Here is a 27755-nt window from a genome sequence, read left to right as displayed (position 1 = left end):
GATAAAGTGCTACTCAGAGGAAGGGTCCAACAAGAGTGCCGCTCTGTTGCTTATGGAGAACAAAGATCTCTGTCTCTACTACAAAGGATCTGTGTGCAGACACAGGCAAGGCTTTCCTGGATCTTTCCAGGCCTCCCTGAAAAGCAGCCCAGAAGCCGATGGGCTCAGACAAATCTGATTCCAGTCAACCCTAAACTTGAACATTTTCAAGCTCTGTGCCATCAGGTTGATGTTGGGGATGGGGTGGTGAGGGGAAAGAAAAGAAAAGGAAAGAAAAAGAGAAACCATAAATCTTGCCTGATCAGAGCTATCTGAGAAACAAAGCAAACAAGAAGCAATACACAATGCTCACCCTCAGGATTGGGTTTTTAAGATGGAGTCTTTTCATACTGCTCAAAGGATACTGTTAGCCATCCCAGCCCTTCCTGCCTAATGGCCTTGTAGCCGAGCATGAGCTCCCTTCCTTCTGGATGTTTCTGCCCCTGGCATAGAGGAGCTCCTCTCTCCTTCACATTAACCCCAGACCTTCCCGGCTCTGGGTTGGAGACCCTGTTCCCAACACAGCCTCCTAACCAGACTGTGTCTGAGACCACAGGTCATGACTGCAGGTTTAGGACTATCAAACACATTAAGGTATAATCTACATGGTCAATAATGGGGGAAGAAAGGTGTGGGGACTCTACCACTGGGGGTCATAGGAAGGGAACGAGATTCCCATTGCCTTAGATGTTGCTGAAATCTACAATGTCATTTTCTTCCTAATTATGTGATCAGTTAGGCTCCAGTCTGAGCATTGACTACCTTCAAGGGTGTGACCTGAGAAGAACAGAATTAAGGGGAATGGAAGACGAGGCAAGTGACAGGACTTCCCCAGATCCCATTGAAACTAAGCTGATGGTCCTGGTGGCACCACAGAAGAGGTTAAAAACAACAAAAGCAATATCAAAACAGATGAAAAATAAGGAAGGCAGCATGTGCAAGAGCCAGAGGAAGAAAATAAAATTAGTTGATATGACGGCACGTTTGATCTGTCACAAAATCTTATCTTTCCTTCCTGTTCCTCTCCCTTTCACTGAATACGGAAAGGCTACAAAACCTGAGAGGACAGGACACTGTATCAGAAGTGTCCACCCTCTCTTCCTGGAAAAAACCTCAACCTTGGCAGGCGCATTCTGCCACCTCTTCCACCACCCTCAGCCCACTTCTGCCAAAGCTAATTGAAAAGAGGTTAGCCCAATCAGATTCTCCCTCCCAGGAATCTGTGATTGAAACACAAAAGCCTAAGCCTGTTAGCAGTAGGGAGTGAGGGAGCATGGTGGTGCAGTCAGGAGATGAAACCACCATTTTAGGGCAGCCATGATGGCTCATGTACAAGTAGATGAGTACACAAAAAAGCCAGCTGAACAGAGAGGAATGAAGGAGAAATGCTTAGGGAAGGCAGAACAGAAACTGAGAGAGAGAGAGAGAGAACAAACTTATAGGAGCCAGCAAATGGGTGTCCTTGCTAACCAAAGATCCCTGACACACAGACCTTGAATCCCCACCTCCAAGTTACTAAGAAAACATTCACCCGGCAATTCAAGGTGAAATAACATTTAATGAGCACCCAAGAAGTGCCAGAAATATGGTAAGCTATGGATTAAAGCAAACTAGCTCTAATATAAATAAATCCAACAAGATTGGAGCACCTGGGTGGCTCCGTCCGTTAAGCATCCGACTTCAACTCAGGTCACGAGCTCACAGTTCATGAGTTCAAAGCCCATGTTGGGCTCTGGGCTGATAGCTCTGAGCCTGGAGCCTGCTTTGGATTCTCTCTCTCTCTCTCTCTCTCTCTCTCTCTCTCTCTCTCTTCCCCTCCCCCACTTGTGCCTTCTCTCTCTCTCAAAAATGAATAAACATTTTAAAAAATCCAACAAGATTGATAGATTTACAATCACTCTACAAAGCTTAGGTAACCAGTACAAGTTCTGCAACTAGAAAGTAGCAGGGCCTGGATGTGAACCCACTGGGGCTGACTGGAAGCCCATACTCCCCCAGTTTCCACACTCCTCTCTAGTGTGAAAGAATGTGTGGTCCTTTCCTCTGGCACCATCAAGAAACTAGCAGGTTCATACTGATGAAGTTCCCAAATAAATGAAGTATGCCTTTCAAGGGAAAAAAAAAGTTTTTCTTTTTCAAAAACGGTAGTTGGGAATCTTGAAACATACATGACATTTTTCTGCCTATTACTCAATGAGCACAATTTAACATTTTCCTGATTAAATTAAGTCCATCCATTCAAAAATAGGTGGAGGACCTCCCATTTGCCAGGCACTATGCAAATAACTAAGAATACAAAGTTGCTTTAAGTAAGCGTCTACCTCAAAACAGATGAACATAAGGGAAGGGAAGCAAAAATAATATAAAAACGGGAGGGGGACAAAACATAAGAGGCTCTTAAATATGGAGAACAAACAGAAGGTTACTAGAGGGGTTGTGGGAGGAGGGATGGGCTAAATGGCAAAGGGGCATTAAGGAATCTACTCCTGAAATCATTGTTGCACTATATGCTAACTAATTTGGATGGAAATTTTAAAAAATAAAAAATAAAATTAGAAATAAAAATAAATAAATAAATAAATAAATAAATAAATAAGTGTCTACCTTCAAGGAGCTTATAGTCTGGTAGGGGAAATATCAAGATAGTATTCATAATCATAACTATGATGGTAGTAGCTAGCATCTATGTTTAGCCTGTACTTTACTTGCACTATCTTAATCCTCAGAATAAGTCTATGCAGGCTTATAATTATTGTTATTACTCTCATTTACAGAAGACAATGAGATTCAGAGTCCAATTTACAGGTGCTAAATACTGAAGCAGGGCAAATCATATAATGTATCCAGAACCTGAGCTATTAGCACTAGGCTATACAGTTTCTTCTGACCATTCAGACAAAGAGAAAAGCACTTGCAAAAGCTCAGCAACGGGAAAGAGCATTAGGCACTAAGAGAACTGCAAGCAGTTTTGTGTGTTTGGAGCATAAGTAGGAGAAAATGAAGGACAAGGAAGAAAGTGGAGAGAAACGAGGGTGGAAATACAGTCAGGGGACAGATGTGGGGCAGCCTCATATTACACCTACCAAGGCGATGAAGGAGTTAGGTGGAGAGAGGATGGGATGATATTTGTATTTTTAGGAAGATAAGAGAGATTATTCTGGCTGCAGTGTGGAGGGTGAGAATGAAGGGTCAGTAGTTGCGAAGGGGGAGGGGCAGGAAAGAGGGGAAGCCGCTCCCACCCCAGGGACATATGGAAATGGTGTATATGTGTTTGGGGGGTGGTCACAATGCAGCACTGAGTCTAGAAATATTCCATGTCCTGTTGCATTCAGGATAGACCTGCCCAATGAGTTGTCCTGTCCCAAATGCCCAGTGAGAAACACTAGACAAAGAGAAACTTGGGAGCCATTCTAGATGTGCTTTTCCTTCACCAGCCCCACTACCCTGCCCACACACATATTAATTATCTGAGAGTCCTGTATCTTCCACTACTTCCATACCTTCAAGTACACATCTCACTATTTCTTCTTTTGACTGTGTGCTATTTGTCATTGGATCCCTGGCACTGAACCCTGTGCTTCGAACAAAGTAGGTGGTTGCTAATGTTTGTTGAACCCAATGGAACTGCCTAATCCTGTGGGATAAATGTTCCCTGTGCAATGCCCTTGGCTTGAATCAAATCAATTGATGCCCTCCTCACTTGTGATCTTGACATGAGTATTTCTCCCATGTCTCAGCAAAGTTGGTGATTTCTGCTTGGCTTCCTCACCGCATTAGAAATACCACGTTTCATCATCATTGCTGTTCTCTTCGAAAACTCTTTATATTGCCCAGCATCCCCTGGGTAATCAGAGCAAATATAATGTCTTTACTGCATCTATTTGTCACTTGGAATGCATGGCAAGGCTTCACGGAAAATTTCCTCAAGTTCACATTTCCTTTCAGAATGAGTCTTTATCTACATTTAACTCTTGAGTTACCTTTCTCTGTGTGTGTCTCTGTCTCTCTCTCTGTCTCTCTCTCTGTCTCTCTCTCTCTGTCTCTCTCTCTTTGTCTCTCTCTCTCTCTCTCTCTCTCACACACACACACACACACACACACACACCATGTTCTGAATTAAAATGAGAAGAGTCATGGATTAAGAACCAAGAGAGCTCCACTCTGGCCCAGATTTTGATATTTGACCTTAACTAAGCAACTTGACCTCAGTTTCATTTATAAAATAGGGGAACTGACTCAAATAGTTTTCAAGGAGTCTAGGAGTTCCTTGGAGGTATCTAGGGAGAACACCGGGAGCAAGGGACAGCTCATACACACATACACGTGCACACACACACACACACACACACACACGCTCACTGCGGTACTCAATAGTTGTGTCCACCCAACATTTTTACTAGGAAATACCTTCTGGGCACATGGTGGGATTGTACTTCTTGGCCCCTTTGTGATGGGGTAGGGCTGTGTGACTGTTTTTGACCCATGGCATCTGAGTAGAAGTGCTGTGTGCCACTTTTAAATAAGAGCATTTAATTAACAAGGCAATACTCTTCAGAGTTGATTCTTTTCTTCTGCCATGGCAACTGACAATGCTCAGAATGGTGGCTGCTTCATCCACTTGGGTTCTAGAGTGAAGCAGTGAGCTGATCCCAAGCCCACCTATGATGGACATTTAACATGAACAAGAAAAACTTCTGTTATAACAGCTGAAATATCCCGAGGGTTTTTTTTTACTGCCCATAACTTAGCTTATTCTGACTAATACACACACATACACACACTCACCCTTTAACCAGAGCTTCTCTATACTTACCTGTTTTACATATTAGATTTCTGCATAAGCTTTTATTTGACAAATGAGTCCAACCGCTAAAAAGAAACTTGAAAACCACTAGTCCACTTGATTTCTGAGGACGCTTCCTACAAAAATCTATGTTATGCAGATTCTTCCAATAATCCACCTCTTTTCCCTACTCTACATATTTTGACTTTACTTCATTTCCACAAGCTCCTCTTAATTTGAAAGGTACCTCCCATAGAGATTTACTCTCACATAAAATTTTTTGTCAACTTTTGGATCTCAAAATGGTGACCCACTTTTTCTTCACCATACATACCTTCACTTGCCACAGCCATCGAAATAAACTTAGCTGCCAGAGTTGACAGTTCCACTCTGACAAGGTGAGACTTGTTGCAAGCTGTCCCCACACTGTCTCTTTTCTATGAGACACAAATGAAAATGTGTGTCTTCGCTTTAGAGTCACGGCTAGTCTGAGTGTTTTAGTCAACTAGTATCCCCCACTATGGCTGGTCAGAGTTCTATACAAAGAAGGTATCCAGTAAACTTATTGATGGTTTCTTTGGAAATAGTGGATACATGTAATATCACTATTTTTTGATAGTCCGGTGACTTCTGGAATCTCCCTTCTTCAAGACTTAGGAGTGTCCTTTGACTATGATGGATGGCTGAAGTGAGATACCAACTGGAATCTGGGATATTAAATCAGTTACCGAATTTTGTTGTGCTTAATCATCAATCTAATAATCTCCCCCAATTCACTTTGTCTGGAGTGATGGCTTGGAATCCATATTTTTACTATGGTGACTTTGGGGCAGGTAGCTACAGAACCCCAATTTGAGAAATTTTACCCTTGAACTTTAATCTTTTTTTTTTTAACCTTAGGAATCTGTGGAGGTATCTTGGTATAAGTTCCCAAATACACAAGAGATTCAAAACATTCAGTTAAATGTACCAGGGGAAAATCACTGGTCATTTCTATATATTTCCTCCTTGGCAGTGGAGCTAAGGCATGAGAATGAAGGAGCTATTACTTGTCCTAGTAAGAGTTGTATAAGGGACTAGAGGAAGTGTCTCTTACCTAATTCACCAATGATGTCAAAGCAGAGCCCAGAGATGGTGAGGAGCTATGGTGGAGAATCCAGGAATGCACAAGGGATCCAAGAATCCTTTGCCAAACAAAGGTGAAGAAGAGGTCCAAAGCAGGTTCTGAAAGTAAAACATAAGGTCAGAGAAATGAGAAGGTGACATACAAGTGTCAGATCCAGGCAGTTAACTGGAAAGATCTGAGTGAGTCCTAGGGATAGACACAGTGGCCTGGATGTCAAGGTACCCCTTATAGGTGACTAAGGCAAGCCAACAGGGATGAGCCAGGAAGAGTGGTTGCTGGAGTAAGGATAAAGGGTTTCTGGAAACTAAATCCAATAAAAACTGGGTTGGACTTTAATCCAAAGTGGCCAGGAATAGAGTAAGTCAGAGGATGAATGTAATCCACGACCCAGGGAGAACTAAGAGTTGAACCAAATAAATCTAGTTAAGTTAAAGGATGGACTTAATGGAGCTAGAAATAGGAGACTAGGGGCGTCTGGGTGGCTTAGTAAGTTGAGCGTCCAACTCTTGATTTTGGCTCAGCTCATGATCCCAGGGTTGTGGGATCTAGCCCTACATCAGGCTCTGTGCTGAGCATGAAGTCTGCTTAAGATTCTCTCTCTCTCTCTCTCTCTCTCTCTCTCTCTCATTCTGCCCCTCTACCCTGATTGAGTGCTCTCTCTCTCTCTCTCTCTAAAAACAAAACAAAACAAAACAAAGCAAAAATAAGAGACTAAAAATTTGGTTTCTGGTAGAAACAAGAATAAAATCAAGAATAAAACATCAGAGGGGCGCCTCGGTGGCGCAGTCGGTTAAGCGTCCGACTTCAGCCAGGTCACGATCTCGCGGTCCGTGAGTTCGAGCCCCGCGTCAGGCTCTGGGCTGATGGCTCGGAGCCTGGAGCCTGCTTCCGATTCTGTGTCTCCCTCTCTCTCTGCCCCTCCCCCGTTCATGCTTTGTCTCTCTCTGTCCCAAAAATAGATTAAAAAAAAAAAAAAAACGTTGAAAAAAAAAATTAAAAAAAAAAAAAAAGAATAAAACATCAGAGCAGAAATTAATAAAGAGGTCAAAGGTAATTGCCCTGCTTGCAGTTGTGAGGCTGATCTCTGACTTTCATTGGCTCCATGTGGTGTGGGGTGGGTGGCCTGGTCTAAAGACAAATAAGGCAGATGCTTACCTGGATCACTGGATCCAGAGAAGATGGAACCATTGTACCCAAGACCTCCTTTTTCAGACAGAACTCAGCTGAGGTCAATTCAAACAGTTTGGCAATGAAACATAGCTGAGATATCAGCTACCAAATGCAATAGTGAGGAATTAGGGTAGATAGTTGGAATTGCTTGGGCTATGCAACTTACTAGGCTCATGTTTGGCAAACAAACACAGCTTAATTGGGAGACAAAAGATTTTGAGAACAAGTAAGAACAGCATTCTCTCCCTCTTCATCTTCTTTTTCCTCCTGTTATAAAATGCCTTTGCTGAAACAATGGGCCATGGCCCAGTAATTCCACTGAGGCTGTGATAATTGTTTCTCATCACAAATTTGGGCACATCCTTCCCCAATTAAAAATTCTTTGTGCTCAAGAAGAAAATAATTTAGGACTCATTACAGCTTTGTTTTCAAATCAGTTAATGTGGTAGATAATGGAGGGAGAAGGCAGAGAACTGGGCTGGAAGACGGGAAAATTGATTCTTATTCCCAGTTCTGACATTTACTAGCCATGTGACCATAGGCAAATTATTTCATCTCTTTGGGCTTTTGTTTCCTTCTTTGTAAAAAGAAAGTTATTGAACTTGATGGTTTCTAATGTCCTTCCAACTCAGACATTCTCAGATGTCCATGATTCAATAAGCCTGGGTCTTCCTACCTAACAAGAAAGCTTTGGAAAATGGAATTGTACACCTTGTAAAAATAGATACTTAATTGTTGGATGATAAATGGATGGAGGGATTAATGAATGAGAGCCATCCGATGACACATATTTTGGGGCATTTCCAATGAAAGGGTTGCCAAACCAAGGTGAGGAAGAGACCTAAAGCACATGATGAAAGTAAAGCATAAAATCAGGGAAATGGGAAGGTGAACTTAATTGGTGGATCCAGATCCACTTCTGACCTCTATTTATCTAAGTCCTACAATAATGAATACAGACTTTCAGAACTCAAAGGCTTACCATGCCAAATTAACCCATTTCACAGGTGGGGAAACTAAGACTAGGAAACATGACTTGCCTACAGTTTTGGGGTTAGCTAGCAACAGAGAGATAGAAAGAGCTTTTTTGCCTCTCCTCACTGTGCTTGTCTTCTGTACTGTGCTGCCTCACATTTCCCAAATGAGCAACTAAAAATGAAGCTAAAGCTCTAGGCAAAGGCCCAAAGTTGAAGACCCAATGTGACCTGAATAGTAACCTAATACTGGAACAAAAAGACTCCCAAAATGTTCCAAGAGAAGCTCTATTCCCTTTAACTCAACCTCTGCTCCAGAACCACCCTCCACCATCACCACTACCACCAACTGCAACTGAAAAGGGGCATGAGCAATGGGCTCTGAAAAATGCACATTCCATAAGAGAAGATGATCAGGAGCAAAGACAGAAAGAGCTAATTTTAGGAATTTTTCTGGAAATAATTCCAGAGATTTTGGTTTACTGAGAAAACTCATGGGCAGTGGCAAAAGTTGCAGCTTCTTTCTCTCCCTAGAACCATGAAAACCCCCCTTTCCATCTGACCAGGAGTTTCGCCAACTTTCTCATAAGGCATTCAAACTCCCTAGACCTCAGCTTTCTTCTTTAAAATAGAGAAGGACAAATTCAGCAATAATCAAATGAGGCCCATGGATATACCAGAACCAGATTCATGCACTCAAAATGCTGTCTTCATCTGGTTACCTGTGCCTGAGACTCTCTTGTGTTCATTCTTACCCCTGAGACATTGCTTATTTGCTTCCCAGCCTAATATGAAGAGTTCTTTGATCACTCCAACCCAGGATAAGGCTTTCCTCATATATTTATGGCCTATGAAAGTCATTTGATGCTTGCATGCACGATGCCTGGAATTAACAACGTTATTGTTTTTCCGGGTTAAGATCTCTTACTATCTGTAGTAGATCCCCAAAGATATCTATATGCTAACCTTCAGAACCTATGAATGTGTTATGTTACATGAAAGGGAGAATTAAGATTGTAGATGGAATTAAGGTGGTTAATCAGCTGGCCTTAATTATCTTTGATTATCCAGGTGCGACCAAAGTAATCACAAGTTTCCTTAAATAAGGAAGGCAGAAGAGCCAGAACTTGAGAGATGGCATTGTGAGAATGTCTCAGCCAGTCATTGCTAGATTTGAAGATGGACAAGACCATGAACTCAGAAATGTAGAAGGCCATAGGAGCTGGGAAAAGGAAAGAAATGGATTCTTCCCTGGAGCCTCCAGAAGGAACACAGCCTTCCCAACACGTTGGTCTTAGCCCAGTGAAACTCATTTCAAAATTCTGACCTCCAGAACTGTAAGATAAAAAAAACTGGGGGTGTTTCAGGCCACTGTGTTTATGGTAATTTGCTACACTAGCAATAGGAAATTTATATACTGCCTATTACATCCTATACTTTATGCTGAACTTGTATATCATGGTCTAGTCAGTATTTTTCTCTGGCTACCAAATATCACTAAACACAAAGTAAGCAACTAATATATATTTTTTAAAGTAAATGAATGAATGAATGTACTAATTAGTGTGATAACAATTTGGAAACCCATCAATCAATCCAATGACAGACTCAGATTATAAAAACCCTTGAAAGCAGACTCAGGAGTCTGGCTATAACATAATATGATTTCATAGAGATTTCTTTTTTTGTTGTTTTTGTTTTTTTAGAAATTAGCATATTCTCTTTCTCTTTTAAAAACAATATCTATTTATTTTTGAGAGGGATAAAGAGCACAAGCAGGGGAGGGGCAGAGAGAGAGAGAAAGGGAGACACAGAATCAGTAGCAAGACTCCAGGCTCTGAGATGTCAGCGCAGAGCCCCATGTGGGCCTTAAACCCGCAAACTGAGATTATGACCTGAGTCAAAGTCGGATGCTTAAGTGATGAGCCCCCCAGGCACCCCTCATGGATATTTCTTATCATGGACATTTCTCAGTACTCCCACATCCAGTGTTGCTATTATTTTTCCAAGACCATACCATACATTGAAATTAGTTCCGGATTTGAAGTCAAAAGTCCTGGGACAGAGTCCTGCTGCTGACATAGATTAGCTGTCTGACCTTGGACAAACTGTGACTAACCTAGGCCTCAGTTAACTCATCTAGGAAAGAAAGACACTATTCACTATTCTAAGAACTTCCCAGGACTGCAGTAAGGGACAGACAAGTCAATGCCCAGAAAAGAGTTGTGAAAAGTGTAAAACTCTATGTGAATGGGAGGAGCTGTTATTTACCGCCTTCCTCTTTGGACTAATTTTTAGCTAATAGGCATTTTCTTAGTGCCTCTACTGTACTCACATTACTATATGAGGCCTTGCGGGAGGAATGTAAGAAATAAACATTTGGAAGAGCTTGTAGTCCAAGGGAGGTACTAGGGTGAAATGAGACAAGTCATTCAGTTCCTACTCTAGTCTGGGAGCCCAGAGCCACCTGCTGCTGGCTTGGCCCCAGGCACTGAGAAACCAGCTACTGCTGACAATGGGAAGGAGCCTTCTGCTACAGATCCAGTTCAATGAGCTAAGGCCTAGAGCCCATGGTTAACCAACTAAAGAGAGGGGTCTTTCATTTGATGGAAGCCTTGTGCAGGTAGCTGGTCCCACCCGACATAGAGCACTCGTGGAACAGCTCCTACCTGCTGGGTAGTGTCTGCAAGCTCCTTCTTCATTCTCCACAGACTCATGATCCATTGGGGCTGGGATTTGGGAAAAGTAGGGGACTTGGGCATATGCAATCCCAATCCCTAGAAAACATCTGGCCTTCAGAGCTAATGCCCTGGGTTTTCCAATGGAGATTTCATTTCCTTAGGGAGTTAAGTCTTCTAGGTTGCCAACAGGGCCTGCCTTAGGCAAAGAACTGATGTTGAAGAAGCTACTGAGTATAGCTCCTTACTTCTCAAATAAAAGTGCTGTAGATTCACCCCAAGTCCAAGATATTCACAGTTCTGTCACTTTACAAATAAACTCATTTTTAAAAAGATGAAAACACATGACACAAAGCTCTTAATCTCCCTTCCCATCGGCCTTGAATTCTCTCTACAGCTCTCCTTAGCTTCAGAAATATGGGATAAAGCATCCCCCTAATTATTTAAATCTAATTTCTTGTGATTTTGGTCCTATACTAATCCATAAATGCAAAAGGAGAAAAAAATGCTACAGGCACAAAGAAGTGCTCATTATAGCAATATCAATAAAAATTACATAAACTAAAATTCTGGTTACAGATGGTAGTTTGTTACCATGTGTTTATTTCTTCTTCATTCTGTGCTCTCACTAATATGATAAAAAGAATAATTCTTTAAAACCACATGGAGCATGGGAAAAGGGGTATCAGCATATAAGCTTTTATTTTTTTATTGTTCATTTATTTATTTTGAGAGACACAGAGAGAGACGGAGGGAGCCAGAGAGAGAGAGCACAAGTGGGGTAGGGGCAGACAGAGAGGGAGAGAGAATTCCAAGCAGCCTTCACCTTCATGTATACCCGATGCGGGGCTCGAACACACGAACTGTGAGATCATGACCTGAGCTGAGATGGAGTCAGATGCTTAACTGACTGAGCCACCCAGGTACTCCAGCATATAAGATTTTAATAAATTTTTAGAAGACTAAAACTTGAAGGAATAGCTACTGACTTAGCAGTGTGAAGGAAGCCAGAGGAGGGACAAGAAAAGGAAGTAATCTCCATAAAACCCTGAAAAGGCTAAGAATTCAGTGAAGCCAGAACACCTAGATCAATGTCTCTGGTACCCAGCCTATTTACTTCTTTCCTAGGCAGAAGATCTGAGTTTTCTTCTTTGGCAAAATTAGCAGGAGAAACTCAGGATTCAGAGATACCTCAGAGGTGGAGGGCAGGAATAATGACAAAGAGATAAATTGCAAGCCTGTAAAATGAAGTGAAAGGACCAAGTCCTCCTTTGTTCCCACCATTCAGACCCCTACAGGCAGAATGCTTATAGGTGGTCACTTCCCTTGTGGCCTTTGGAAGTCTCTTTCCTGGCATTTGGGAAGCACCAATAAAATGACCAGCTAACTGTCCAAGTATCTGAAAGTGAAGCCCATCAGTTGAAAAGCATCATCACCATCCACACCCATATACATTCTTACTTGAACACACACACTCACGTTTCCATGTCTTACTCTTAAACAAACAAGGCTCACTAAACTGAGGAAAATCTCCAACATGAAAGTGAGAAATTAAACAAACAAACAAAAAACACCTTATCTAACAGAGATCCAAGACACAAGAAAACATTTTCCCCAAATCATTATCCTCAGTTACATAGGAGAAAACACATATATTAAACAGTAGGAAACAGAAAACACTCAGTTACTAAGAAAGAGTTCTTGTAAGTTAGCATATATTATTGCCAAAATTAAAAACTTGAATAAAATGCTTGGAAATAAAGTGCAAAAAAATCTGAAGGAAAATAGAATGAAAGACAAAGAGACCAATGGAAAGGAAAAAAAAATCTAAGAGAAGATAAATCCAAGAATTCTATCCTACAAATTATAGGAGCTATGGAAAGAAAAAGCAGAGAAAATTAGGGAGAGGGAGTAGAAGAAGGGTATTATTACATTCTCAAGGACGTCTCTAGATTGGAAGAACCCACAGGCTATCTAAATAAATGGGAAAAAAAAACACATTAAAAGTTCATGAACATGAAATTTCAGGGACCAGGGGTAAAGAAAAAATTATAAGATATTCTAAAATGGAAAAAAAATTACAAAGAGGAAATCAGAATTATAATGGCTTCAGACTTTTCCTTAACAATACTGGATGACAGAAGACTATGGACCAAGCCTTCAAAATTCTATTGAAAACTTTTAACTTAAAATTTTGCACACAAACTAGCCATCAGAATTAACAGTGGAACAAAGTTACTTCAGGCATTTCTTGATCCCAAATTGTCTCTATTTACGAGGAAGATACAAAAGGATATACTCTAACCAAAAAGAGAGTAAACCAAGAAGGATGATGACATAGAAAACAGGAAGCAATAGATACATTTAGGAAAATGGGGTTGGAAGACCCCAGGGCAACAAATGTGTAACTTCCCAGCATCACAGAAGACCCCAGGAGGGTCACTTCTAATGAAAAGGGTGAGGGGACTTGATATAATATCTTTAAAAATAGAGCATTTGGAAAAGGTTAAGAAAAAATGACAAAATATGCCAAGGGATACAGGAGTGCTGATGCATAGGGGCACTTGTACCCCAATGTTTATAGCAGCACTTTCAACAATAGCCAAATTGTGGAAAGAGCCTAAATGTCCATCAACTGATGAATGAATAAAGAAATTGTGGTTTATATACACAATGGAATACTACATGGCAATGAGAAAGAATGAAATATGGCCTTTTGTAGCAACGTGGATGGAACTGGAGAGTGTTATGCTAAGTGAAATAAGCCATACAGAGAAAGACAGATAACTATATGTTTTCACTCTTATGTGGATCCTGATAACAGAAGACCATGGGAGAGGGGAAGGAAAAAAAAAGTTAGAGAGGGAGAGAGCCAAACCATAAGAGACTCTTAAAAACTGAGAATAAACTGAGGGTTGATGAGGGGTAGGAGGGAGGGGAGGGTGGGTGATGGGCATTGAGGAGAGCACCTATTGGGATGAGCACTGGGTGTTGTATGGAAACCAATTTGACAATAAATTTCATATTTAAAAAAATAAGTAAGTGAAATTAAATTAAGCAATTATAAACTTGGAGAATGATTTAAAAACTGATACAGACATAAAATGGAATTATAGTACTGTTCAGTTCTGAAATAAGCAACTTACATAGTCATAATGGTATAACACTGATTACTTATGTAAAAATTATGATACAATTTAATTGGGAAGATGGAAGGTGGGAAATTGAGAGATGATATAAAAAAGCTAAAGCCTGTCCTGCTATAACAGGAAGTTAATATACAATGTAAGAAATAAATGAGAAACTGGTAGATGCATACTGTTTATAAATATGGGTTTAGTTATAAAGAGAAAAGCTAATTAATTAAAGAAGTTATCTCTACATAGTGGGACTGAGGTGGGAAGGCATGAAACAGGGAAATGATGTCTGTTATTATAAGTCTTTTATATATATTTAATGCTTTAAAACATATACATATAATACTTACTTGACAGTATTTTTGAATTAAAAAGTAATGATATAGGACGTTCAATTTCAAACATAATGGAGTGCCAGGGGTTAGATTTACCATCTCACCTCAATAAAATCAGAAGAAAATCAGACAAAATATATAAAATATTTTTTTAGTCATTGAACAAAAGGCAGAACAGACCATAATCTTTGTGAGAAGAGAAACAAATGTGGTGAGCCTTATAATTGCCCTAGAATACTGTCTAAGACAATTTCCAGGCTGCAATACAAGGGCAAAGGTTCCAAAAGTCCTGGTGATCTTGATGATCTGAGAAGACAGAAATAAGTTCAGAAGGGCTGCTGTCACTAGAATTTGCAGAAAAAAGTATCAGAGAGAAAGGAGCTGCTCAGAGAGAACTCCAAAGATCTTCAAAGGGGATCCTTTAAGTTTCTGTGAGTACTAATCTACAGGTGCATAAGATAAAACTGCCTGACACTAGTGAAATAATCTTCAGAAAGTAGCAGCCTGAACAACTTTCAAAGTTTACTACGGGCTGACAATAGCTTAGGTTGCCACAAGCCAAAGTACAAAGATCTCATAATATAAAATTTTTTTAATGTTTATTTATTTTTGAGAGAGACAAAGTATGAACAGGGAAGGGGCAGAGAGAGAGGGAGACACAGAATCTGAAGCAGGCTTCAAGCTCTGAGCTGTCAGCACAGAGCCCAACATGGGGCTTGAACCCATGAACGATGAGAAGAAGTCAGACACTCAACCGACTGAGCCACCCAGGCGCCCCTAAAGATCTCATAATATAAATGACATCAGATAGAGTCATCTGAAGGGCATTGCCTAAATTAACCTGATCCAAAGGCTGCCTTGGATCTACTCTAACAAAGCTTAATATCAAATTTGAAAAAGATCTAACTAATACCAAGAAATGTAACTGCATGCCAGAAAAAAAGTAAACCTGATACTATTTTTTCAAAAAATACAGTGAAAACGAGTATCCAACAACATAAGATCAACAATGTCTGGCATCAAATAAAAAATTACCAGACATGCAAAGAGTACAAACTTTCAGTTATAAGATAAATAAATTCTGGGGATCTAATCTACAGCATGGTGATTATAGTTAATAGTACTGTATTGTATTGTATCCTTGAAATTTGCTAAGAGTAAGTGTTCTTACCACACACAAAAAGGTCAACTATGTGAGGCGATGGATATGTTAACTAACTTGTTTGTGCTAATCATTTTACGATGTACATATATTAAATTATCACATTGTACATCTTTTAAAAACCATATTGTACAACCTAAGTATTTACAACTTTTATTTGTCAATTATAAATCAATAAAACTAGAAAAAGTTTTTAAAGAATAAACAGGGTTTTTTAAATAATAAAACACTACTATAGTAATAAAATCAGAAATCTTGAAAAAAAAATCACCAAATGTAAAGAGAAGCAGGAAAATACAACCCATTTCCAGAGAACAATCAATATCAACAGACCCAGAAATGAGTGATAGGATAAAAATAGCAAGTGAGGATATTAAAATAACTATTAAAAACTGCTTCATAGGTTCAAGAGGGTAAATGAAAACATGACCACAACAGAAAGAGAATGAGAAGATATAAAACATCCAAATGAAACTTCTGACGATGGAAAAATACAAAATCTTAAATGGCAAAAAGAAAATGCATTGGATGAGATTAATAGTAAATTAGTGCTGAAGTAAAAGACAGGAACAGAAACTATCCAAAATGAAGCACAGAGAGTAAAAAGATTGAAAAACATGAGCAATGTCTCAGTGGTCCATAGGAGCATATCAAACAGTTTAACGAATGTATAATTTGAATCCTGCAAAGAGGGAGGGGCATGGAAAAATATTTAAAGACATAATGACTGAAAACTTTCCAAATCTGATTAAATATATATCACCACAGATCCAAAAAGCTCAATGACTCCAAGGAAAATAAAAATGTTTTTAATGCAACAAGGCATTTAGACTAAATAAGAGTTAGGAAGATGGCAGTGTAGGAGGATGCTGGGCTTACCGCGTCCTGCTGATCACTTAGATTCCACTCACATCTGCCTAAATAACCCAGAAAACCGTCGGAAGACTAGCAGAATGGATTCTCCGGAGCCAAGTGTAGACGAGAGGCCCACGGAAGAGGGTAGGAAGGGCGGAGAGGCGGTGCATGCTACACAGACTGGCAGGAGGGAGCCGGGTGGAGGGACAGCCTGCAGGCAAAGCAGAGCCCTTGAGTCTGGCTTGCAAAAGCGGAGGGGCCAGATGGAGTGTGTTCTGACAGCAAGCGGGACTTAACATCTGGAAGGTTATAAGTCAACATCTGGACAACGGGAGGGAGAGTTGTTGAGCCCAGGACTACAGAGCTCAGCTTGGCGGGGAACAAAGGCACTCACCAGCGCCATCTCCCTCGCCCATCCCCCAGCCAAAATCCCAAAGGGAACCAGTTCCTGTCAGGGAACTTGCTTGCACCCCACAAACACCCAACGCTGTGCTTCTGTGGATCCATCCCTCCAGCGGGTCTGACTCCCTCCCGGTGCCGCAGGGCCCCTCCTGAAGTGGATCACCGAAGGAAAAGCGAGCTGAGCCTGCCCCCCCCCCCGCCCCTGTGCACCTTGCCGATCCACCCCACCTAATACACCAGATCCCCAGCACCACAAGCCTGGCAGTGTGCAAGTAGCCCAGATGGGCCATGCCACCCCACAGTGAATCCTGCCCCTAGGAGAGGGGAAGAGAAGGTACACACCAGTCTGACGGTGGGCTGGGGGCAGACATCAGGTCTGGGGGCAGACATCAGCGGTGGGCATCACCGCTGGGGGCAGACATCAGGTCTGACTGCAGCCCCGCCCACCAACGCAAGTTATTCAAGACAGCACAAGGGAAGTGCCCTGCAGTTCTGCACCACTCCAAGGACTATCCAAAATGACAAAATGGAAGAATTCTCCTCAAAAGAATCTTCAGGAAATAGCGACAGCTAATGAACTGATCAAAAACGATTTAAACAAAATAACAGAAAGTGAATTTAGAATAGTAGTCATAAAATTAATCGCTGGGCTTGAAAACAGTATAGAGGACAGCAGAGAATCTATTGCTACAGAGATCAAGGGACTAAGGAACAGCCAGGAGGAGCTAAAAAAATGCCATAAATGAGCTGCAAAATAAAATGGAGATGACCACAGCTCGGATTGAAGAGGCAGAGGAGAGAATAGGTGAACTAGAAGATAAAATTATGGAAAAAGAGGAAACTGAGAAAAAGAGAGATAAAAAAATCCAGGAGTATGAGGGGAAAATTAGAGAACTAAGTGATGCACTAAAGAGAAATAATCTACGCATAATTGGTATTCCAGAGAAGGAAGAAAGAGGGAAAGGTGCTGAAGGTATATTTGAAGAAATAATAGCTGAGAACTTCCCTGATCTGGGGAAGGAAAAAGGCATTGAAATCCAAGAGGCACAGAGAACTCATTTCAGACGTAACCTGAATCGATCTTCTGCATGACATATCATAGTGAAACTGGCAAAATACAAGGATAAAGAGAAAATTCTGAAAGCAGCTAGGGATGAACGTGCTCTAACATATAAAGGGAGACCGATAAGACTCATGACGGATCTCTCTACTGAAACTTGGCAGGCCAGAAAGGAATGGCAGGAAATCTTCAATGTGATAAACAGAAAAAATATGCAGCCAAGAATCCTTTATCCAGCAAGTCTGTCATTTAGAATAGAAGGAGAGATAAAGGTCTTCCCAAACAAACAAAAACTGAAGGAATTTGTCACCACTAAACCAGCCCTACAAGAGATCCTAAGGGGGATCCTGTGAGACAAAGTACCAGAAACATCGCTACAAGCATGAAACCTACAGACATCACAATGACTCCAAACCCATATCTTTCTATAATAACACTGAATGTAAATGGACTAAATGCGCCAACCAAAAGACAGGGTATCAGAATGGATAAAAAAACAAGACCCATCTATATGCTGTCTACAAGAGACTCATTTTAGACCTGAGGACACCTGCAGATGGAAAGTGAGGGGATGGAGAACTATTTATCATGCTACTGGAAGTCAAAAGAGAGCTGGAGTAGCCATACTTATATCAGACAAACTAGACTTTAAATTAAAGGTTGTAACAAGAGATGAATAAGGGCATTATATAATAATTACAGGGTCTATTCATCAGGAAGAGCTAACAATTATAAATGTCTATGCACCGAATACGGAAGCCCCCAAATATATAAAACAATTACTCACAAACATAAGCAACCTTATTGATAAGAATGTGGTAATTGCAGGAGACTTTAACACCCCACTTACAACAATGGATAGATCATCTAGACACACGGTCAATAAAGAAACAAGGGCCCTGAATGATACATTGGATCAGATGGACCTGACAGATCTATTTAGAACTCTGCATCCCAAAGCAACAGAATATAATTTCTTCTCGAATGCACATGGAACATTCTCCAAGATAGATCACATACTGGGTCACAAAACAGTCCTTCCTAAGTATACAAGAATTGAGATCATACCATGCATACTTTCAGACCACAATGCTATGAAGCTTGAAATCAACCACAGGAAAAAGTCTGGGAAACCTCCAAAAGTATGGAGGTTAAAGAACACCCTACTAAAGAATGAATGGGTCAACCAGGCCATTAGAGAAGAAATTTAAAAATATATGGAAACAAACGAAAATGAAAATACAACAATCCAAACACTTTGGGATGCAGCGAAGGCAGTCCTGAGAGGAAAATACATTGCAATCCAGGCCTATCTCAAGAAACAAGAAAAATACCCAATACAAAATCTAACAGAACACCTCAAGGAAATAGAAGCAGAACAGCAAAGACATCCTAAACCCAGCAGCAGAAGAGAAATAATACAGATTAGAGCAGAAATAAACAATATAGAATCTAAAAAAACTGTAGAGCAGATCAATGAAACCAAAAGTTGGTTTTTTGAAAAAATAAACAAAATTGATAAACCTCTAGCCAGGATTCTCGAAAGAAAAGGGAGATGACCCAAAGTGATAAAATCATGAATGAAAATGGAAGTATTACAACCAATCTCTAAGAAATACAAGCAATTATCAGGGAATACTATGAAAAACTATATGCCAACAAACTGGACAACCTGGAAGAAATGGACAAATCCCTAAACACCCACAAGCTTCCAAAACTCAATCAGGAGGAAATAGAAAGCTTGAACAGACCCATAACCAGCGAAGAAACTGAATCAGTTATCAAAAATCTCCCAACAAATAAGAGTCCAGGACCAGATGGCTTCCCAGGGGAGTTCTACCAGACATTTGAAGCAGAGATAATACCTATCCTTCTCAAGCTATTCCAAAAAATAGAAAGGGAAGGAAAACTTCCAGACTCATTCTATGAAGCCAGTATTACTTTGATTCCTAAACCAGACAGAGACCCAGTAGAAAAAGAGAACTACAGGCCAATATCCCTGATGAATATAGATGCAAAAATTCTCAATAAGATACTAGCAAATCGAATTCAACAGCATATAAAAACAATTATTCACCATGATCAAGTGGGATTCATTCCTGGGATGCAGGGCTGGTTCAACATTCACAAATCAATCAACGTGATACATCACATTAATAAAAGGAAAGATAAGAACCATATTATCCTGTCAATCGATGCAGAAAAAGCATTTGACAAAATTCAGCACATTTCTTAATAAAAACCCTCGAGAAAGTCGGGATAGAAGGAACATAGTTAAACATCATAAAAGCCATTTATGAAAAGCCCACAACTAACATCATCCTCAATGGGGAAAAACTGAGAGCTTTTTCCCTGAGATCAGGAACACGACAGGGATGTCCACTCTCACCGCTGCTGTTTAACATAGTGTTGGAAGTTCTAGCATCAGCAATCAGACAGCAACAGGAAATCAAAGGCATCAAAATTGGCAAAGATGAAGTTCAGCTTTCACTTTTTGCAGATGACATGATATTATACATGGAAAATCCAACAGACTCCACCAAAAGTCTGCTAGAACTGATACATGAATTCAGCAAAGTTGCAGGATACAAAATCAATGTACAGAAATCAGTTGCATTCTTACACACTAATAATGAAGCAACAGAAAGACAAATAAAGAAACTGATCTCATTCACAATTGCACCAAGAAGCATAAAATACCTAGGAATAAATCTAACCAAAGATGTAAAAGATCTGTATACTGAAAACTATAGAAAGCTTATGAAGGAAATTAAAGAAGATATAAAGAAATGGAAAAACATTCCGTGCTCATGGGTTGGAAGAATAAAATATTGTCAAAATGTCAATACTACCCAAAGCTATCTACACATTCAATGCAATCCCAATCAAAATTGTACCAGCATCCTTTTCGAAGCTAGAACAAGCAATCCTAAAATTCATATGGAACCACAAAAGGCCCCGAATAGCCAAAGTAATTTTGAAGAAGAAGACCAAAGCAGGAGGCATCACAATCCCAGACTTTAGCCTCTACTTCAAAGCTGTAATCATCAAGACAGCATGGTATTGGCACAAAAACAGACACATAGACCAATGGAATAGAATAGAAACCCCAGAACTAGACCCACAAAAGTATGGCCAACTAATCTTTGACAAAACAGGAAAGAATATCCAATGGAAAAAAAGACAGTTTCTTTAACAAATGGTGCTAGGAGAACTGGACAGCAACATGCAGAAGGTTGAAACTAGACCACCTTCTCACACCATTCACAAAAATAAACTCAAAATGGATGAAGGACCTGAATGTGAGACAGGAAACCATCAAAACCCTAGAGAAGAAAACAGGAAAAGACCTCTCTGACCTCAGCCATAGCAATTTCTTACTTGACACATCCCCAAAGGCAAGGGAGTTAATAGCAAAAATGAACTATTGGGACCTCATGAAGATAAAAAGCTTCTGCACAGCAAAGGAAACAATCAACAAAATTAAAAGGCAACCAACAGAATGGGAAAAGATATTTGCAAATGACATATCGGACAAAGGGCTAGTATCCAAAATCTATAAAGGGCTCACCAAACTCCACACCCGAAAAACAAATAACCCAGTGAAGAAATGGGCAGAAAACATGAATAGACACTTCTCTAAAGAAGACATCCGGATGGCCAACAGGCACATGAAAACATGCTCAACATCGCTCCTCATCAGGGAAATACGAATCAAAACCACACTCAGATATCACCTCATGCCAGTCAGAGTGGCCAAAATGAACAAATCAGGAGACTATAGATGCTGGAGAGGATGTGGAGAAACAGGAACCCTCTTGCACTGTTGGTGTGAATGCAAACTGATGCAGCTGCTCTGGAAAACTGTGGAGTTTCCTCAAAAAATTAAAAATAGAGCTACCCTATGACCCAGCAGTAGCACTGCTAGGAATTTACCCAAGGGATACAGGAGTACTGATGCATAGGGGCACTTGTACCCCAATGTTTATAGCAGCACTCTCAACAATAGCTAAATTATGGAAAGAGCCTAAATGTCCATCAACTGATGAATGGATAAAGAAATTGTGGTTTATATACACAATGGAGTACTACGTGGCAATGAAAAAGAATGAAATATGGCCCTTTGTAGCAACATGGATGGAACTGGAGAGTGTTATGCTAAGTGAAATAAGCCATACAGAGAAATACAGATACCATATGTTTTCACTCTTATGTGGATCCTGAGAAACTTAACAGGAACCCATGGGGGAGGGGAAGGAAAAAAAAAAGAGGTTAGAGTGGGAGAGAGCCAAAGCTTAAGAGATTCTTTAAAACTGAGAACAAACTGAGGGCTGATGGGGGGTGGGAGGAGGGGAGGGTGGGTGATGGGTATTGAAGAGGGCATCTTTTGGGATGAGCACTGGGTGTTGTATGGAAACCAATTTGACAATAAATTTCATATATTAAAAAATATAAATAAATAAATAAATAAATAAATAAATAAATAAATAAGAAAAAAAACCCAGGGCATTTAACAAGCAAATTGCTGAAAATTGCTGATAAAAGAAAATTCTTAAAAGCAGCCAGAAGAGAAAAAAAAGACACATGTACAGGGAAACAAAATAAGAATGATAGAGGATTTCATGTTAGAAACTATGCAAACCAGAAGAAAATAAATCTGTCAACTATATTTTTATGCCCAAAAAAGTATCTTGCAAAGATGAAGTGAAATGAACGCTTTTTCGGACAAACAACATCTGAGAAAATTCATTAACAGTAGAGCAGTATTATAAGAAATTCTAAAGGAAATTCTTCAAGCAGACAGAACATAATACTATGTGGAAATGTGGATCTACATGAAGGAATCAAGAGTGTCTGTAATGAGAATAGGTGGAATAAAGTAAAATACAGTGTCCCATTGTTTAATCTCTTTAAAATAAAATTGTCTATTGAAAACAAAAATAATACCAGTATACCTTGGGATTTACAACATATATAGAAGTAGAACATGACGATGATAGTACAAAACATGACAGAAATTATTTACCCCATACATGAGCAGTATAATTTCATCTGAAGGTAGGTAGACTGTGGTAAGTTAAGAATGTATAATATAATCGCTTCTCGGCCTTTTGGCTAAGATCTAGAATGTATAATATAAACTTAAGAGTTGCCAATAGCAAAACAAAGTGTAGGTATATATAATAAGCCAACAAAAAGATCTAATGGAGTCATTAAAAGAATGTAGGAAAAGAAGGGAAGAAAGAATGAAAATAGAGGAAAATAGAAAACAAACAGCAATGTCATAGATTTAAACCCAGCCATATCAATAATTACATTAAATGTAAACAATCTAAACACTTCAACTAAAAGCAAAGATTGTGAGACAGGATAAAAAAGTAAGAACCAATTTTGTGCTACCTATAAGAAACCCACTTTAAAAATATAGGCACAGGTAAATTAAAAGTAAAAGGATGTTGGGGCGCCTGGATGGCGAAGTCGGTTAAGCGTCCGACTTCAGCCAGGTCACGATCTCGCGGTCCGTGAGTTCGAGCCCCGCGTCGGGCTCTGGGCTGATGGCTCGGAGCCTGGAGCCTGTTTCCGATTCTGTGTCTCCCTCTCTCTCTGCCCCTCCCCCGTTCATGCTCTGTCTCTCTCTGTCCCAAAAAAATAAATAAAAAAACGATGAAAAAAAAAATTAAAAAAAAAAAATAAATAAAAGTAAAAGGATGCAAAAAAGATAGATCATGAAAGCATTAATCAAAAGAAAGTTGGAGTGGTTACATTAACACAGAGAAAAGACTTCAGGATAAGAAATATTTCAGATAAAGAGGTCTATTTCTAATAATAAATCAATTAATCCATCAAGAGAACGTAACAGACCTAAGTGTGTGTACACTTAATATCAGAGCCTCAAAACAATGAGGTGAAAACTGATAGAAATGAAATGAGAATTAGACAAACCCACAATTGTACCTGAATACTTCAACAGCTTTTCGGTAATTGAACAGCTCAGTGAAGGATACGCAATACATGAACAAATTGAATCTGGCACACAAAGAGCATTCTGATGAACAACAGCAAAATACACATTCCTTTCAAGAACACACATAACATTAAGCAAAAATGACTATATTCTGAGTCAGAAAAATGCCTATAAGTTAAAAGGGTTGAAATTCCATAAACTATGTTTTCTAGTCACAATGGAATTAAACTAGAGATCACTAACATCATAAGAATATCTGGAAACAACCAAATATTTGGAAATTAACAACATGCTTATAAATAGCTCCTTTGACAAAGAAGAAACCAAAAGGGAAATTAGAGAATATTTTGAACAAAATAAAAATGAAAACACAAAGTACCAAAATTTCTGGAATAGCTATAGAGCTTGGGTGTGTTTAGAACAAATTTCATAGATTAAAAGAACAGTGGTACACACCAAAGGTAAAATGCAATACTACTTAAAGTCAAAAGCCGAAGGGATATTTGGCAAAAGCAGTGGATGCTCACCACACCTTCCCTCTGTTTTACCATGTCATCAGGCTTCCATTCTATCTCTTTCCTTCTCTCCATGAAATGTTTCCAAAGCCTGGATACAATAAGCTGTCTCTATCAACATAAGTCATCCATCCTTTCCTACTCATTGTAATTGTACTGCTAGAAAAGAAACATTTCATAAAGTCTGCTCCATCCATAGCTTTACACATACATACCCTTCTATCCAACCCCTCACCGCCCCACATTCACACATGCAGAGGTAGGGCTAAATGGAACTAGTGGTGACCAATATGTTAGTTGGCTAGAAATCTGACTGTGTGTGACTTTGCATTAGCTGATGAATGGGGCTGAAGAGATTCTATCTTGAGAACTTAATATAAGACACAAGATTGCTGACACTTGGTGGTGGGAAGGTACAGTAAATTGAAAGTAACGGCAACCATTTGCAAGTTGATGAGTAAAAAGGGGAAGCTCTTCTGCAGAGAAAGGAAAATGGAGCTGACAAGAAGCAGAGAGGAGAGAAGACCCTGTGGCCCAAGAGAGGGAAATTGAGGTAGCAGCCAGCTGCTTCTGTTCCTCTCAATCTCCCCTGATGCTTAGCTGCACTTGATTTCATGTCATTTGATTCTGTGAGAGCTCTGCATCCTTGCAATAAACACTCTTCTTTACTTGAGTAACTTTGAATGAGTTTTGTTTTCTTGTAACCAAAGGAGCCATAACATGAACAGTTTCATGTGTCTTTTTAATTGTCTCGTAGTATTGCATAGTAACTTCTTTAAGGCTAAGCAGTGTATTTTATTTCAACTGTATAATGCAGCTCATGGCAACATGACTGAATTATATAAGCGTTGATAAGGTTAATAATGAATGAATTCATTAATCTGGTTACTGACACTTCTACCACTACCAGAATAATCAATCACTTGTTTTGTCTGCCCTACATCAATTCCTTTGTGAAACAATTTTTTCTCTACTCCCTGTGGCTCTGGTGAGATCAAGAATCTCAGGCTCCAACCCAATCCAACCCACCCACCCATGAAGTAAAGGAGGCATACAGTCCACGAAGGAGGCATACAGACTCACGAAGGTGAGTCAAGTTCTCCCACTCAGGATTCTGAGTCTAAGTCATTGGACAGTAGCCCCCTAAAGAAATATTGATAAGTTTCTGCAGTTGGGTACCCTGGACCTCCCCTAGTTCCTGGCCTTTCAAGGATCTGATTAGTCCCCTTTTCCTTCAATCCTAGGGCCACTCCCCTGCCAATAACTCCCCACCCTTTCCTCATTTAAGTCATCAGATTTCATCTATTTCTGTTGTTTTCAGTCTAAGAATCCTCTCTGATATAGTTTGGTTCCCAGCGAGGCCAGTTTCTCCCCTGGTTCATTTAGAATAACTGGAAGAAATACTTCCTTTTGGAAAGAGTATCTGTCTTTGAAACATACCATCTTTGAAACAAATGAAATATTTCTTTATTGATCAGTTTCTCTACTGCTGGTTTTATGCAGTAGTCTCTGATCCAACCTTCTGGGCTGCCTTTTATGCAAGAGGCATCATTGGTTCTGCCTCAGTTGTTTATATTCAATCTCATCCTCACCTTTGAGGCTGTCTGTGAGTGAAAAAATAATGAGCCTTTAAAGGAGTCATATGTATTTGGGAGCCCAAGCAACAGAGGCCAATTCCATTTAACCAAGTGAACACTTTTTCTACAGCAATGTAAAATAGACTCCATGACTTAGGTATGAGGGGTCTATACTTAGCCTAACAAGGCATGTCTCAGGCTTGAGCCTTGTGCCCCAGTTTCTGATGATGAACCCTTCCTGGTCCTTTGCATTAGTATCCCTTCTTACAGTGAAGCCATGCTTAGCCCTGATTCTCCCAAAACCTCAAGTTCCAAGGAGGTCTTTCTCCTCTCAACACTCTGACACATTATTCTGTTTTACTGAAGCACTTAGAATGAGAGCTTTTGGGAAGTGCTCTGTGCAATTAGATAAATGAATAGGCAGTTATTTAAAATGTTTTCAGATTTCCTAGAAAGAAATCTTATATTCTTTCCCTTACACTAATTTCTTGATGTGAGTAACAGTTCTGGGGGACATCCCTGCCCAATCCAGGGACCTGGATTTCCAAGGCAATCTAAAGTCCAGTCAAGAGATATTCATTCATTTTTCAAATCACTATTGAGTACCCATTGCATACCAGGCACTGTACTGTGATCTGGGTATACAGTGGTGAGAAAACAGGCATAGTCTTGCCTTCAAGGACACAGTCTAGTGGAGGAAAGAAAAAGAAATAAGCAAATAAACTAAAAGATAATCATAAATCAGTGATTAGTGATATGAAACAATTAACTAGCAATGGATAATGATAAGAGGAAGTATTTTTAGATGGGAGAGGGCAGAAGGGTTTCTCTGAGTCCTAAAGGATAAGGAGTGAGGGGTACAGCAACCAAATAAAATAGCATAGATGGAGGTGAAAAAGAAATGGAACCAGCCAAAGGTAGAGTGAGACAAGTTGAGACAGGGAGAGAGTTGGGGCCAGGTAAGGAGTTTGTACTTAAAATACGGCCATATGGTCACTTTGAAAAATAGTTTGGCAATTACTGAGTATCTACCCAAGATAAATGAAAACACCTACACAAAGACTTGAATGCTCACAGCAGCATTATTCATAATGGTCTAAGATCTGAAACAATTCAACTGTCTGTTAATAAGAGCACGGATAAATAAATTGTATGTCCATAGGATGGGATACTGCTAGGCAAGCAAAAAAGAGCAAACTACTCATACAAGATCAAACTTGTTTTTGGTGGCCACTGTGGCATCAATAGCTATGAGAAAACTCAGTGAATGGACCATGTAAGATTGCACATTTTACTGTATGTAAATTATAGCTCAATATTTTAAAATGTAATGGAAAGATGCAGAAGGGTTTCTAAAGGAAGAGAAAAAATGTGACTTGATTTGTTCTTTTTTTAAAATTTATTCTGAGGGAGATTGAGAGAGTGTGTGTGTGCACGCATAGGAGGGGCAGAGAGAGAGAGGGAGAAAGAGAATCCCAAGAAGTCTCTACTGTCAGCACTGAGCCCAATACAGGGCTTGATCTCACGAACTGTGAGGTGATGACTTGAGCTGAAATCAAGAGTTGGATGCTTTACTGACTGAGTCACCCAGGCACCCCTGATTTGTTCTTAACAAATTCCTCTGATCACTGTGTAAAAATCAACTTGAAGGGAGCTGAAGAACAGGTAGAGTGACCATTAAAGGGGTTATTGCAGCAATCCAAGAGTAAGATGCTAAAGGCTTTGACTAGTGAGGAATAAGGGAAGCTGGTATATAGACTTGAGATGGAAAAGGAGGTGGAAATGACAGAGTTTGTTTATTTTTAAAAGATGAAAAAATAAAGGACAACACTTACATTTTTGTCTTGAGCCAATGGGTGGATAATCTTGCCATTTACTGAAATGGATTAGCAGACTATGAAAGGAACAGATTTGGTTGAGGGCATAGGGGAGAATCAAGAGCTCTGTTTCAGGCATATTTAGGCAGAGATGCATATG

General features: G+C 39.8%; 1 long non-coding RNA gene across 1 annotated transcript in view; it reads right to left on the bottom strand.

Annotated features, from left to right (window-relative positions):
- Positions 1-4131: 4131 nt before the first annotated feature.
- Positions 4132-27755, bottom strand: part of LOC125936081 (uncharacterized) — a 39166-nt gene continuing 15542 nt past the window's right edge. The window contains exons 2-4 of the long non-coding RNA XR_007461923.1: positions 5919-6046; positions 5157-5259; positions 4132-4698 (exon numbers count right to left, since the gene is read on the bottom strand). This is a non-coding gene — a long non-coding RNA (uncharacterized LOC125936081). The remainder of the gene's footprint in view (positions 4699-5156; positions 5260-5918; positions 6047-27755) is intronic.

The sequence above is a fragment of the Panthera uncia genome, chromosome D1 (genome assembly GCF_023721935.1).
Source record: "Panthera uncia isolate 11264 chromosome D1, Puncia_PCG_1.0, whole genome shotgun sequence".
Classification (NCBI taxonomy): Eukaryota; Metazoa; Chordata; class Mammalia; order Carnivora; family Felidae; genus Panthera; species Panthera uncia.
Note: the sequence above shows the minus strand (reverse complement) of the source record. Positions and strands in the feature narration are given on the sequence as shown.